Source organism: Triticum urartu, chromosome 1 (assembly GCF_003073215.2).
Source record: "Triticum urartu cultivar G1812 chromosome 1, Tu2.1, whole genome shotgun sequence".
Lineage (NCBI taxonomy): Eukaryota > Viridiplantae > Streptophyta > Magnoliopsida > Poales > Poaceae > Triticum > Triticum urartu.
This window is the reverse complement of record NC_053022.1, coordinates 124331824-124347632: the sequence shown is the minus strand read 5'-3', so window position 1 is coordinate 124347632 and position 15809 is coordinate 124331824.

Here is a 15809-nt window from a genome sequence, read left to right as displayed (position 1 = left end):
CGGCGACTCCCTCATGAGCATAATGAGACCTAGCCAAAAACAGCATGTAGGGTTATTACCGGATGATGTTTCCCGGGGCCCAAAGCTGTCTAAACCCTTGTCTTGTGTTGCGTCTCTCGATTCCGCTCAACCCCTCTCAAGCTACTACAAAGATGCGTTGGCCTCACGACTAAGTAATCACACTAGGACATTTGCCGTGATAATTCCACAACAAGTTCCAAAGTGGCGTGAAGCCATCCAACCACACTACCCGGAACTGCCACTGGCTCACCCAAATCTCCAAGGGCAAAGGACTGCCACCTCCTCCGCCTGCTGGCCAGCCGCCGCCTCCTCCCCAGCAGCCGGCGGCCCGTCTAGCAGCTGGAGCTATCCAGGATGAATACCCCGAGGAGCACGAAGCTTACCTCGTCTTCACCAATGTGGCTGGTGACCGGCACAGCCAACGTCAGCAGCACCGTGAAGTGAACACCGTTGCCTCAGCTGCCCCAGAGATCATGCACTAGTCTGAGAAGCCTATCAGCTGGTGCCGTGCAGACCACCCAGAAGTAATGCCTTCTTCAGGTTCCTATGCCCTGCTGTTGGATGCCACCCTTGCAACAGAGAGGCGAGATGCTCGTTTCTCCCGGATTCTGATAGATGGTGGTAGCAGCATCAACATCCTATACCGTGACACCATGGAGAAGTTGTGCATCAAAGAGAGGCAGCACCAGCCCAGTCGGGCTGTCTTTCATGGCATTGTGCCCGACCTTTCCTGCTCACCAATCAACAAGATCAAGATAGATGTCCTCTTCGGAGACAAAGATCACCTCCATCATGAGGCAATTTGGTTCGAGGTGGTTGACCTGGAGAGTCCTTATCATGTGCTCCTAGGCCGTCCAGCTCTAGTCAAGTTCATGGCAGTACCTCATTATGCCTACCTCAAGATAAAGATGCCGGGAACCAAGGGCATTATGATGATAGTCGGGGACTACGAGAATTCGACCGCTTGTGCCGCGGCCAGCAGCCGGCTGGCTGAGTCCCTTGTGATTGCTGCTGAGAAGAAGCTCCTAGACCGGGTGGTGGCCATGGCCAGCAAGTAGCCGGACTTTTCACCAGATCCCAAAGGGTCGGAGACCCAGGGCTCCCTCCAGCCAGCCAAAGAAACAAAGAAGATCCGCTTGGACCCCGAGCGCTCGGAGAGGCACGCTGTCATAGGGGCCAACCTTGACAGCAAATAGGAAAGCGAGCTCGTTGATTTCCTCCATGAGAATCGGGACATCTTGGCATGGTCTCCCAAAGACATGCCGGGTGTTTCGACGGATTTCGCCGAGCACAAGCTACATGTTAGATCAGATGCCAAACTAGTCAAACAGCCCCTCCGCCGACTGTCGTAAGAGAAGAGAAGAATTGTTGGTGAAGAGATAGCCCGGCTTCTGGTAGTCGGCTTCATTATGAAAGTGGTTTTTCTAGAATGGCTTGCCAACCCAGTCCTTGTACTGAAAAAGAACAACAAGTGGCGCATGTGTATTGACTATACCAGCCTCAACAAAGCATGCCCTAAAGATCCGTTTGCTTTGCCTTGAATTGACCAAGTGATAGACTCCACAGCCGGATGCGAGCTCCTGAGTTTTTTGGATGCCTACTCAGCATACCACCAGATCAAGTTGGACCCGGCCGACCGCCTGAAGACCACCTTCATCACACCATTCGGAGCCTTTTACTACCTGACTATGACATTCGGCTTCACAAATGCCGGTGCCACCTTTCAACGTTGCATGCAGAAGTGCCTCCTCAAGCAACTCAGCAGAAATACCCACGTCTATGTAGATGATATTGTGGTGAAGACGGAGAAGTGCGGTACCCTCTTGGAAGATCTCAAGGAAACTTTTGATAATCTGCGCCGTTTTTAGATCAAGCTCAACCCAGAGAAGTGTGTCTTTGGGGTACCAGCCGGCCAGCTCCTTGGCTTCCTGGTCTCAGAGCGCGGCATTGAGTGCAATCCTATGAAGATCAAAGCAATTGAGAGGATGGAGAGACCCACCCAACTGTGAGATGTCCAGAAGTTCACCGGCTGCTTGGCATCCATCAGCCGCTTCATCAGTCGGCTGGGTGAGAAGGCTCTTCCCCTGTACCAACTCATGAAGAAAACGAATAACTTCGAGTGGAACGACAAGGCAGACGAGGCCTTTCTCCAGCTGAAGAAGACGCTGACGACCCCGCATGTCTTGGCGGCCCCGCCGGCTAAAGAGCCCATGTACCTCTACATTGCCGCCACCAGCCGGGTGGTCAGCACTGTCATTGTGGAGCAAAGCCCAGAAGATGGCAGAGGACAGCCGATCTAGAGGCCTATGTACTATTTGAGTGAGGTGTTGTCAGCCTCAAAGCAGAACTATCCCCACTACCAGAAGATGTGTTATGGCGTGCACTTTGCCGTCAAGAAGCTGAAGCCATACTTTCAAGAGCACCCAATCACGGTTGTATGCACCGCCCCACTCGTTGAAATCATAGGCAGTAGAGATGCATCAGGCCGGGTGGCCAAATGGGCCATCGAGTTGGCCCCTTACACCATCTTCTACCAGTCACGCACTGCCATCAAGTCCCAAGCACTGGCCGATTTCCTCATCGACTAGGCCGAGTCCTAGTACTATCAGCATCCTGGGAACGGGGATACCCAGACTTGCCTGCCTGCGGCCCAGGGCGTGGCTCCACCAGCGGCCTGGTAGGACCCATCTTCATCAACAAACACTCAAGAACCTCACGAGGGGCCAAGCCTCACGAGGCGGACGACACCAGACCTCCTCAGGGGCAGCCTCACCAGGCTGGCTCGCGAGGAGCAGAGAGATCAAGGCGAGGGGCACCTCATGAGGTTTCCATGACGTGAGCCATGATGACCAAGGCCAGGCGGGTGCCAGTGGGCGCAGAGTGCCAATTTCCTCTTTGCTGCTAAAGAGTCAAGCACAGGCGAGGAGTCCCGAGGCATCAGGTAAAGGTTTCCATATCAGTGCGACGTGACCAAGACCAGCAGGACGGCAAGATGAAGGTCACCACGGAGTCCACGACGGCGTCACCACCAGAGCCTTTGGCAGGCGAAGACCACCTTTTGTTAGGATGGCTTGTACTAGCTGTCCCCCTTCAAATTGGCCGTTGTGGGATCCCTTCCCGCCTAATATTTTTGGGGAGAGGACCCAAGCCTCTATAAATAGGACTAGCCACCACCATAGAAGGGGGACTGGATCCATTCCACCAAGGCCACTGCACAAGCACACAGAGCTCAAGAACGCCTCTCCTTAGGAGGTTGTTCTTCCCTTGTACTTGTTCATATCCAGCCTAAAAGGCAATCCACCACACCACACTGGAGTTGGGTGTTACACCGCAATGGTGGCCCGAACCAGTATTTACTCTTGTGTAACTTGTCCCTCGGGTTCGGCGAGCTAGGCTTTGAGATCGTTGCGACATTGTGAGCTCAGGGGAGAGAGATCTTCGTGCGCACCACAGAGCTCAAACCTCAAGGGTTTTTCCGGAACCCGTAATCCGACATTTGGCGTGCCAGGTAGGGGTGCACTGAAGCGTTTTTTCTGTCAGCTAATCTGCCAACACCTCGTGGTCTCGATGTTCGACGACCCGAGGACCAACATCGACCAGTGGGCTGCTTGGCCCAACAGGGCGGCACCGTCCGCCCAAGGAGACCTCAACTCTGCGCTCCAGGCAGCCCACACACTGCCGAACACCGCGAGACGTGGGCGACACGGACCGACGCCTTCCACCCTCACACCGCGGCGTGCATGGGCCATAGTAAGATCCGCCAGCTACGCAGCAGCTACGGTGCCACACACACGACGGGAACAGGTGAACATGCGAGCCGCACTTGTGGTGGCGCGGGAGCTGCTATGGTGCCGGCTGGTGGAGAGTGGTCGCGACGCGTTGCTGGAACACGTCGCTGAGCTGTTGGATGCTGCAGCCAGGGGTACGCCGCCTTTCTGCTCCCTACTTACATCTCAAGTTGTGGCCAGGTCGCACGACGGGCCTCGTCGTTCCCGCATGATCCCAGGAGCACCAGGAGGGCTCGCCAGAGCCAGCACGACCAGCGGTGCCGGACATCTGGCCGCGCCCTTGCCTCCCCCAAGTGGCATCGGTGCGGGTGCTGCTCCTCACGGTCCCGGATGAGCGCCACCCTACAGCCACCAGGGAGGTGCATCGGGCTCGGCGGCATGGGGCATAGGGCGCCTCGACGGAGGTTCGGGAGAGGTGGCTCAGGAAGCCTATGTGCCCCGCATGGTGGATTAGGAGTACACGCCAGAGGATGACCCCTGCATGTTCCACGAGCCGGGATGGGAAGAAGAGATGCTGGAAGCTGAGGCCTTCTATGAGCCACCAAGGAGCCTCGCCAACCCCGCCAACGACAACCACCACAGGTACCACTGATATCTCAGGAGCAGGCTTACGCTAACCATGGGTCGCAGGTTGACCAGGCCGCAGCGGCGGCCGGCGACCCCAGCACTGCAGCCCCACTCCAGTCAGGGGCGTTGCACCGGGGGCTGCACGGAAGGGGTATGGAGCAAGGCCCTCCCTCATGCCGCACGGGGCAAGGCGTCGCTCGGAGGTAGGTCCTCTGTCGGGGAGGTGCCGGCAAGCCCTCCCCCGACAGAGGGCTCGTGGTCGCCGAGGGCGCCGCTTGTGTCCCCTTTGCCCCTTGGCTTCGTCCTGATTTCCGGATGACCCAACAGTGGTCGAGGGTGGCACAAGGTGGGGCCCTCATCTGGCGATATGAAGCAAGGCTAGCGCCTGTGAAGGTCTCCGCCCGTGAAACTCTCACATAATAATGAGTGGGGTTGTACACGCCCCAGAGTCCCCGGAGAGCCGCCCTCGAGCCTCAGGGGATCCCGCCCACGTCCTAGTGGAAGCACCATGCTCAGCGCTGGCCGTCGATACTGTCCCCCAATGACTAAGCTCACGGCCAGTAAAAGCACCAGGCTCTACGCTGCTGAGAAGATAAGAAGACTAGCTAGGTGCTGGACGCGACCATTTGCTTTCAACCCCTTTTTCTATAGCTCGATTTGCCGCCTTTTGGATTTGAACTCGCAGTCGTATTTTTATTGGCAAAGCATGGGGGCATCTTTTCTCCTTCATGTTGATTTCTTGAGTTTTCTGGCTCCGTGCCTTGTTTCAAGGCCAACACCTAATACCCCCATCATGAGCGCCTCACGAGCGGGGGCTGGGCGTGGTATGCGCGCGCATCCCACCGTGATCTAACGCCCGTCTCTCGCAAGGCCCTCTTGGGCGGACCAGCGGGCTCCTCAGAAGCCCGAAACCTCATAAGCCCATGGAGGACTCCCCTTGGGAGAACTACGCATTAACAATTACAAGGACAGTCTGGGGCCCGCCTAGACTGAGGTAAGTTAGTGTGGCAAGCTCGCGGAAGAACTTGAGAACTTGCTAAATCACACCTTAAGTCTGGCTCAGGGAATAAAACAATAGTCTTATTACATGAGGGGATCCCCCTTCCCAAAATGCACTTACATCTTCGGGGGCCATGCCCAAGCTTTTTGCGCGCAGGTTCAAAACAAGGAGCGCGGGTTCAATCGGACATGTCGCTCGCAGCATCTTCTGAATCACTCGCAGACATGCTACTAGCGTCGTCGCCAGCGTCGTATTCACCATCATCGACCACGTCGCCTTCATCTGCCGCGAGCACCACATCATCATCGTCAGAAGCGAAAGCTCTGACCAGAGCATCCACGTTATCATCCACCCAGCGCGTCGGGTTGCCCCGGATAGCTCCGGGCACTGGCACGATGGCGGCGTCGAAGTCGAAGTTGGGGTCGGCATTCTGAAGATGGTTGAAGATGCGGGAAAACACGCGCCCAAGGAGGCCACGACTCTTTTCTTCAACAAGCTTGAGAGCCCTGTCAGCCCGGTCCTCCAGGCGCGTCACGACGTCGGTGAAGAAGTGAAGATGGCCGGCATAGTCTTCTACATAAGGATGAGGGCGTATTCGTCGCAGATGATGCGCAGCGCCCGATTGGCCCTCACCCTGAGGTCCTGGAGCATGGGGGCGTGTTCGCGCTGCAACGTCTATCAGCGGATCGCCTCCACCCTGCTCTGCTGCACGAGGGACTCAGCAGCGGTAACTCACCGCTGAAGCGGGAGCAGTTCAGCACGGGCGTAGGCCCACTCGGCCTGCATGGAGATCAAGGCAGTTGCAGCGGCCTTCTCGCACGGCTCCGCCTCATCCAACCTCGACTTGAGGGCCGTGGTCCTGCCCTCTTCAGCTTCAGGTCGTACTGAAAGCACAAGTGCTCCCTGGGTGGTTTTGGTAATTAATGTCAACATATCTCTTGTTGGACTAACACTTTTACCTAGTATGTTTCAGATAAGTTCAACAATGGAGTGGCATGGACTAGAGGATGTGGAACCCCTTCAAGATGCTAAGGACAAAGGATTGCCTCAAGCTTCAAGATCAAGACTCTACATTTTCTATTTTGGTGATCCAAGATCACATTGAGTCTATAGGAAAAGCCAATACTATCAAGAGGGGATGAGGTGTTGCTTAATGGCTTGCTTGCTCAAAGTGCTTAGTGATATGCTCCAAAACCCTCAACTACCTTCCCAAATCCACATATGACCTCAACCAAAAGTCAAACTCGGCCCCACCGATTCTATCTATTCGGTGCCACCGAGTTTCAGATGTCATAGCCACTGCCACAAACCCTAGCAAATCGGTTTCACCGATAGGGATCTCGGTCTCACCGAGATGGGATTGTAATCTCTCTGTGTATGTCCATTACCAAGATCGGTCTCACCGAGTTTGAGCAATCGGTACTACCGAGATTACAATGCAAACTCTCTGGTTAGCTTATTACCAAAATCGGTCCCACCGAGTTTGTGTAATCGGTCTCACTGAGTTTGCCTGACCAACTCTCTGGTTAGCTTATTACCAAAATCGGTCCCACCGAGTTTGGCAAATTGTGTGTAACGGTTACATTCTGTGTGGAGGCTATATATACCCCTCCACCCACTCTTCATTCATGGAGAGAGCCATCAGAACATACCTACACTTCCAATACACATTTTCTGAGAGAGAACCACCTACACTTGTGTTGAGGTCAAGATATTCCATTCCAACCATATGAATATTGATCTCTAGCCTTTCCCAAGTTGCTTTCCACTCAAATCTTTTTTCCACCAAATCCAAATCCTGTGAGAGAGAGTTGAGTGTTGGGGAGACTATCATTTGAAGCACAAGAGCAAGGAGTTCATCATCAACACACCATTTGTTACTTCTTGGAGAGTGGTGTCTCCTAGATTGGCTAGGTGTCACTTGGGAGCCTCCAACAAGATTGTGGAGTTGAACCAAGGAGTTTCTAAGGGCAAGGAGGTCACCTACTTCGTGAAGATCTACCGCTAGTGAGGCAAGTCCTTCGTGGGCGACGGCCATGATGGAATAGACAAGGTTGCTTCTTCGTGGACCCTTCGTGGGTGGAGCCCTCCGTGGACTCGCACAACCGTTACCCTCCGTGGGTTGAAGTCTCCATCAACATGGATGTACGATAGCACCACCTATCGGAACCACGACAAAAACATCCGTGTCTCCAATTGCGTTTGAATACTCCAAACCCTTCTCTTTACATTCTTGCAAGTTGCATGCTTTACTTTCCGCTGCTCATATACTCATTGCAAGCTTGCTTGATATGTATTGTGTTTGTTAAACTTGTGCTTAAACTCCACTTAAACTTAAGAATATTAAAAACTGCAAATTTTGGCACTTAGTGTCTAATCACGCCCCCCCTCTAGACACCTCTTCTCGATCCTTTCAATTGGTATCAGAGCTTTGCTCTCCATTGCCTTGGTTTAAACACCATTGGAGGAAGATGGATGTGTCTACTTTGGGGAGTCTTAGACATAGAGTGCCTATTCTTGATGGAGATTTTTCATGAGTGGAAAAATGAAATGCTTGAGATTTTCAATGAATATCATTTGAACAAGTACATTACTAGACCTTGTGCAGCTCATGTTGATCCTTTGCACCCTACCCTAGATGAAGATATTGACATGATTTGCAATCTTAGAACTGTTGAGCTCATCATTAGAGGCTTGCCTAGAAACTTGATTAGATGTTTGCCTACTCTCAAGTGTGCCTACACCATATGGAAATTTCTTGAGAAACTCTTTCCTGATTACTCCTTGAAAGATCTAGATGAAATCCTCCATAAGTCTATTGCTTTGATTAAGATGAGTTCCAATGATCCCAAATTTGGTGACTGCTTATTTGAGCTTACTAATCTTACGAGTGCCAAAGGAGATGTTGGAATCATTAGCAATATCATTTCCAGAGCTATTAGAATTCATAAAGATAACTATAGAAATGATCATTTATCTAATGAATTGCCCTCTCTACGAATTGATCAATCACAAGATGATGTTGAACATGAATACTCGGATGAGGATGATGATGATGATAGTGACTATGATCTCGATGATGCGATGAGATACTTTGGTATTATGGCAAATCTTCTTGGCTACATGGCTGGAGGAAAGGAATGGGTCCTTGATAGTGGATGTACTGATCATATGACCAGAGATAAAGACATGTTCCGTGAGCTTGCTGAAAATGACGGCCCTCGAAAGTATGTCACTTTTGGTGATAATTCAATGGGTAAGGTGGTTGGCCTTGGTAAGGTGGCCATCTCACATGATAGCTCCATACAAAATGTCATGCTCGTTGAATCTCTTGGCTACAACTTACTTTCAGTATCTAGACTTGCTGATTTCGGTTTCAATGTCCTATTTACTGAAGTAGACTGCCAAGTGTTTCGTAGAGATAATCATAAAATGGTCTTTACCGGTATACGTAGAGGAGATCTTTACATTGTTGATTTCACTAAAAAGGCTCAACCTAAAACTTGCTTAATTTCCAAATCTTCTAAAGGCTGGTTGTGGCATAGAAGACTAGGTCATGTTGGTATGTGAAATCTTGATAAGCTTATTAAAGGTGATCATATCCTTGGAATAAAAGATATCATATTTGACAAGGATAGATTTGTAGTGCTTGTAAAGCAGGGAAACAAGTTGGAGGAGGTCACAGCGCGAAGAACATCATGACCACAAGAAGACCACTCGAGCTACTTCACATGGATCTCTTTGGTCCAAATCCCTACAAGAGTCTCGGTGGTAACTCATTTGGTCTAGTCATAGTTGATGATTTTTCAAGATTTACGTGGGTGTTCTTTCTTGATGACAAATCGCAGGTCCAAAAGATCTTCAAAAACTTCGCTAGGAAGGCCCAAAATCAGTTTGACGTGATGATCAAGAAGGTTCGGAGCGACAACGGAACAGAGTTCAAGAACGCAAATGTGGACACCTTTCTTGACGAAGAAGGGATTTCACACGAGTTCTCGGCTACGTACACACCTCAACAAAATGGAGTTGTTGAAAGGAAGAACCGGACTCTTATCGAGATGGCAAGAACGATGCTTTATGAGTACAAAACGCCAAAGCACTTTTGGGCGGAAGCGGTTGAGATAGCTTGTCATGCAACAAATCTCTTGTATCTTCACAAGCTACTCGGCAAGACGGCATACGAGCTCCTCACCGGTAACAAACCCCAAGTTGGATACTTTAGAGTATTTGGCTCAAAGTGCTACATTCTTGATAAGCATCGTCGTTCTAAATTTTCTCCTAAATCTCATGAAGGTTTCCTACTTGGTTATGGCTCAAACTCTCACACTTACCGTGTCTACAACAATTTCACCCGAAAGGTTGAAGAGGCGGTAGATGTGAAGTTTGATGAATCTAACGGCTCGCAAGTAGAGCAATTGCCAATTGATGTAGGAGACAAAGACCCTTCGGAAGCAATTCAAGACTTGTCCATTGGCAAGATTCGTCCAACGGAAGTGAAGGAGAGTACCTCGTCCGTCCAAGTGGAAGCTTCTACCTCACGACAAGGTGAACCAAGAGTTGATACGGAAGCATCCACAAGTGGGACACGCCAAGATGAAGAAAACGAGGAAGCACACCAAGATGAACATCAACAACCTCCTTCTCCACCACGACAAGAGAACGACAACGTCAACAATGATGAAGGCCAAGAAGAAGCACAAGATGAAGAGGATGTTCCACCCTGACCCAAGCAAAAGCTTTCACGAGATCGAGCAAGAATTGCTAAGGATCATCCCATCGAGCAAATCTACAATGATATCCAAACCGGGAGAATCACTCGCTCTAAAACTCGTTTAGCTAACTTTTGTGAACATTACTCATTCATCTCTAGCATTGAACCTATGAAGGTTTAAGAAGCATTGGAGGATCTGGATTGGATAAACGCTATGCATGAAGAGCTACACAACTTTGAGAGAAATCAAGTGTGGACATTGGTCGAGAAGCCCGACAACAACCACAACATCATTGGTACCAAATGGGTGTTTCGCAACAAGAAAGATGAAGATGGACAAGTGGTTTGCAACAAAGCATGTCTCGTCGCCCAAGGCTACACACAAGTTGAAGGTATGGACTATGGTGAGACATATGCTCCCGTTGCTAGACTTGAGTCCATTCACATCTTACTTGCTTATGCTAATCACCATAATATCACCTTGTACCAAATGGACATTAAAAGTGCTTTTCTAAATGGCAAAATCGAGGAGGAAGTTTATGTTAAGCAACCTCCCGGCTTCGTCAATCCTAAGAAACCTAATCATGTTTACAAACTTCACAAATCCCTTTATGGTCTTAAACAAGCTCCTAGAGCATGGTATAAATGCTTGACCAAGTTCCTTATTGAAAAAGGCTTTGAAATTGGTAAAATTGATTCTACTCTTTTTACTAAAAGGGTTAATGGAGAACTATTTGTGTGCCAAATTTATGTTGATGATATCATATTTGGTTCAACTAACCCTCATTTTAGTGAGAAGTTTGGAAAGCTAATGTCGGAGAAGTTTGAGATGTCTATGATGAGTGAACTCAAATTCTTTCTCGGTTTGCAAATCAAGCAAACTAAGGAAGGTACCTTTGTCTCTCAAACAAAGTACACCAAGGACTTATTCAAGAAGTTCAATATGCAAGAATGCAAAGGTATGACTACACCCATGCCTACTAGTGGACATCTTGATTTGACCAAAGATGGTGAACCGGTTGATCAAAAGGTTTATCGCTCTATGATTGGTTCATTGTTATATCTATGTGCCTCTCGTCCCGATATTATGCTAAGTGTGTGCATGTGTGCACGATATCAAGCTGCTCCTAAAGAGTGTCATCTTAAGGCTGTGAAAAGGATAGTGAGATACCTAATCCATACACCAAATTTTGGCATTTGGTATCCTAAGAGGTCCTCTTTTGATCTTGTTGGCTACTCCGATTCGGACTATGCCGGAGACAAGGTTGATAGAAAATCCACTTCGGGTACTTGTCAATTCCTTGGTAGATCTCTTGTGTCTTGGTCTTCCAAGAAACAAAACTCGGTATCCTTATCCACAGCCGAAGCAGAATACATTGCCGCTGGTTCATGTTGCGCTCAATTACTTTGGATGACCCAAACTCTTAAAGATTATGGGATATATGTGAAACATGTTCCATTGCTATGTGACAATCAAAGTGCTATTAAGATTGCTCACAATCCCGTGCAACATTCTCGAACTAAGCATATTGAAGTTCGTCATCATTTCATTCGAGATCATGTTGCAAAAGGGGACATTAACCTTAAACATGTTCGCACCGACAAGCAATGGGCGGATATATTCACTAAACCACTTGATGAGAAAGTGTTTTGCAGGTTGAGAGGTGAATTGAACATCATTGATGCTTCAAACTTGGAGTAGGAACTCCATTTGATACATGCGGGACATGAGCCTATGACTAATCCTTGATATTTCTCTTATGATGCTATTCATATGTCTTGGATATATTTGTACCTTGCATGTTATCTAACCCGTGTAGGTACTTGGTTGAATCTAAATCTATGAGATTGCAACTCACTCACATCTTGAGCAATCTCTACATCACCAAGTCTCTACACAATGGTGATTGAAGACAAGGAAGCACGAAACCATTCAAACATATCCTTTGGCAAATTCTATATTGAGTCTCATGATTGTCATTTTGGATACACAAGTGCTCTTCCTTGCAAAGCTAACCCATATAGGTAGATGAACTCAAACTCTAAGTGGTGCTCCCAACCCTTGATGAACTACATCAACCTTGAGCAACCCACACAAGTTCAACTACAACACCACCACCCAAGGTATGTTATTCCATCTTAGAGAAGCTTTACTCCAAGTCATGAGTCAAAGCAACTCGACAAGATGTGAATACATCAAGATGCTTAAACGAAAAACGGTAACCCCATTTTGAGCTTAAACGATGAGTATGACCTATGATCAAGTGCTCTCACTTGACTCCTAAGTCAACATACTCTAACATAGGTGACTTTGTCACCAACCATTTCTATATGAAGTTCTCTAGTGTTTCTCCGTGCTTTTGCATTTGCATATTTGTTTCCCCTTTCAAAAAAAACTTCATCTAGAACTTTTAGTTTCTTTTCTTTCCTTTTTGTTCTGCATTTTCTGCATCCAATTCATTGCAAATCTTTCAGTTAATTCCTTGCATATCCTTGTGATATGTTACTTGTCTAGTGAGCTGAGGTGACAAGTGGTTTCACTCTGATGAACTCGGTCACATCGGTTTGTTCTCTTCGGCCCAACCGAAATCTTTCGGTGCAACCGAAGCACACAACTCGGAGTCACTGATTCCATCACAGGAAAACCAACTTGCCACTTATTCCTGCTTTCTGTTTGCTCTAGCTCCACTCAATGATTCTTGTCCTCTACCAGCATCATATTAGACATGCTACTTTTCTCTGTGACTCGAGGACCAACCCATTTCTATCACATGTCCAGAAGAGCCCTTCTTGGAAATTGATGCCAAAGGGGGAGAGAGAGATCACATCAAAGCTTAATCCTTCCTATAGAGGGAGAAAGAGAGAATACTTAGGGGGAGAAAGTAGTATCATCAAAGACCCCAGATGCTTGGTTTTCAAGACGAGAGATGTCACATGTCTTTAAGAGGGGAAAGACATGTCTGGTTGCTTGCTTTAGCTCAAGCTCTGTTGTTTCCTTTTTTTTGTTGCTCTGATTTTCTGTTCCCTATCTTCTCCCAATATCCCATGCAGATTCAGGGGGAGCAAGACATCTAAGGGAAGGAAATCTCTGATTTTATTGCATATCTTTACCTTTGGGGACATGTCTATATCCAATGTGGTACTTAGTACTCACTCTACATGTCATCCCAGTCTTGGTTCTGTTGTGGTTTCTCTTGCTTGCTCTAGTCAGTAGGTGTATCTGTGTTATTTAACCTTGTTTGTGCAGGTTCATCCCATCCTAAGCCAACTCAAGACCACAAGGTAAGTATATGCATCACAGTCATGTGAATGAGAAGTTCTTGCTGATGTACATACTGTTTGCAAGAAGGACTCATGAGCATGAAGGTACATTTATCACATTCAGATCATGTGCTCTGATGCATATAGCCAAGATACATGTAACACATTGCTTACTCTGTCATGTTTACACATTCACATGCTCCTATATTCAATATTCACATGATTGCATACATGTAGGGGGAGCCTATGCATGTTACATGTCTTTCCAAAGCTTTACTTGCTATTCTATATACCTTTATCTAAAGCTTTCATGTTGTTGTCATCAATTACCAAAAAGGGGGAGATTGAAAGCACAAGTGCTCCCTGGGTGGTTTTGGTAATTAATGTCAACATATCTCTTGTTGGACTAACACTTTTACCTAGTATGTTTCAGATAAGTTCAAATATGGAGTGGCATGGACTAGAGGATGTGGAACCCCTTCAAGATGCTAAGGACAAAGGATTGGCTCAAGCTTCAAGATCCAGACTCTACATTTTCTATTTTAGTGATCCAAGATCACATTGAGTCTATAGGAAAAGCCAATACTATCAAGAGGGGATGAGGTGTTGCTTAATGGCTTGCTTGCTCAAAGTGCTTAGTGATATGCTCCAAAACCCTCAACTACCTTCTCACATCCACATATGACCTAAACCAAAAGTCAAACTCGGCCCCACCGATTCTATCTATCCGGCGCGACCGAGTTTCAGATGTCATAGCCACTGCCACAAATCCTAGCAAATTGGTTTCACCGATAGGGATCTCGGTCTCACCGAGATGGGATTGTAATCTCTGTGTGTATGTCCATTACCAAGATCGGTCTCACCAAGTTTGAGAAACCGGTACTACCGAGATTACAATGCAAACTCTCGGTTAGCTTATTACCAAAATCGGTCCCACCGAGTTTGTGTAATCGGTCTCACCGAGTTTGCCTGACCAACTCTCTGGTTAGCTTATTACCAAAATTGGTCCCACCGAGTTTGTGTAATCGGTCACACCGAGATTACGTTATGCCCTAACCCTAACCATATCGGTCCTACCGAGTTGCATCTCAGTCCCACCGAAAATCCTAACGGTCACTAGGTTTGTTGAATCGGTCCAACCGAGTTTAACCATTCGGTCCCACCGAGTTTGGAAAATTGTGTGTAACGGTTAGATTCTGTGTGGAGGCTATATATACCCCTCCACCCACTCTTCATTCGTGGAGAGAGCAATCAGAACATACCTACACTTCCAATACACATTTTTTGAGAGAGAACCACCTACACTTGTGTTGAGGTCAAGATATTCCATTCCAACCATATGAATCTTGATCTCTAACCTTCCCCAAGTTGCTTTCAACTCAAATATTTTTTCCACCAAATCCAAATCCTGTGAGAGAGAGTTGAGTGTTGGGAAGACTATCATTTGAAGCACAAGAGTAAGGAGTTCATCATCAACACACCATTTGTTACTTCTTGGAGAGTGGTGTCTCCTAGATTGGCTAGGTGTCACTTGGGAGCCTCCAACAAGATTGTGAAGTTGAACCAAGGAGTTTGTAAGGGCAAGGAGATCGCCTACTTCGTGAAGATCTACCGCTAGTGAGGCAAGTCCTTCGTGGGCGACGGCCGTGATGGAATAGACAAGGTTGCTTCTTCGTGGACCCTTCGTGGGTGGAGCTCTCCGTGGACTTGCGCAACCGTTACCCTCCGTGGGTTGAAGTCTCCATCAACGTGGATGCACGATAGCACCACCTATCAGAACCACGACAAAAACATCCGTGTCTCCAATTGCGTTTGAATACTCCAAACCCTTCTCTTTACATTCTTGCAAGTTGCATGCTTTACTTTCCGCTGCTCATATACTCATTGCAAGCTTGCTTGATATGTATTGTGTTTGTTAAACTTGTGCTTAAACTCCACTAAAACTTAAGAATATTAAAAACTGCAACTTTTGGCACTTAGTGTCTAATCACCCCCCATCTAGACACCTCTTCTCGATCCTTTCACGTACCTATTGGCAAGATCAATGCGTGCCTCCTCCACCATGCGGTCCACTTCCTCCTGGATCTTGGCCTCGCGCGCGCTGGCGGCATCTTTTGCTTGAGCAACCCAACGCTCCCTCGCCTCCAACCGCTCAAGCTTGAGGTTGCGCTCTGTGTCCTCCAGCATTAGCGCTTCCTCGCGCTTCAAGATCTCCTCCTCATCGGACGGCGCCCCCTTCATCGATGCCAAGGCAGCTCTACATGCCTCCGCTTGCTGCTCCAGGAAGGCATTCAGGGCTTGAAGCTCCTGCCTGCACTTCTCAGCGACCTCGCGGTGGTGGTCTGCCTCCCTGGCCTCTTCCAAGGCTCGGGCGCTGGCCTCACGCGAGGTTGCAAGGGATGCCTCGGCTTTTGTGTTGGCACGCTCACGCTCGAGGCGCCCAAGGTTGATGGCCTGCTTC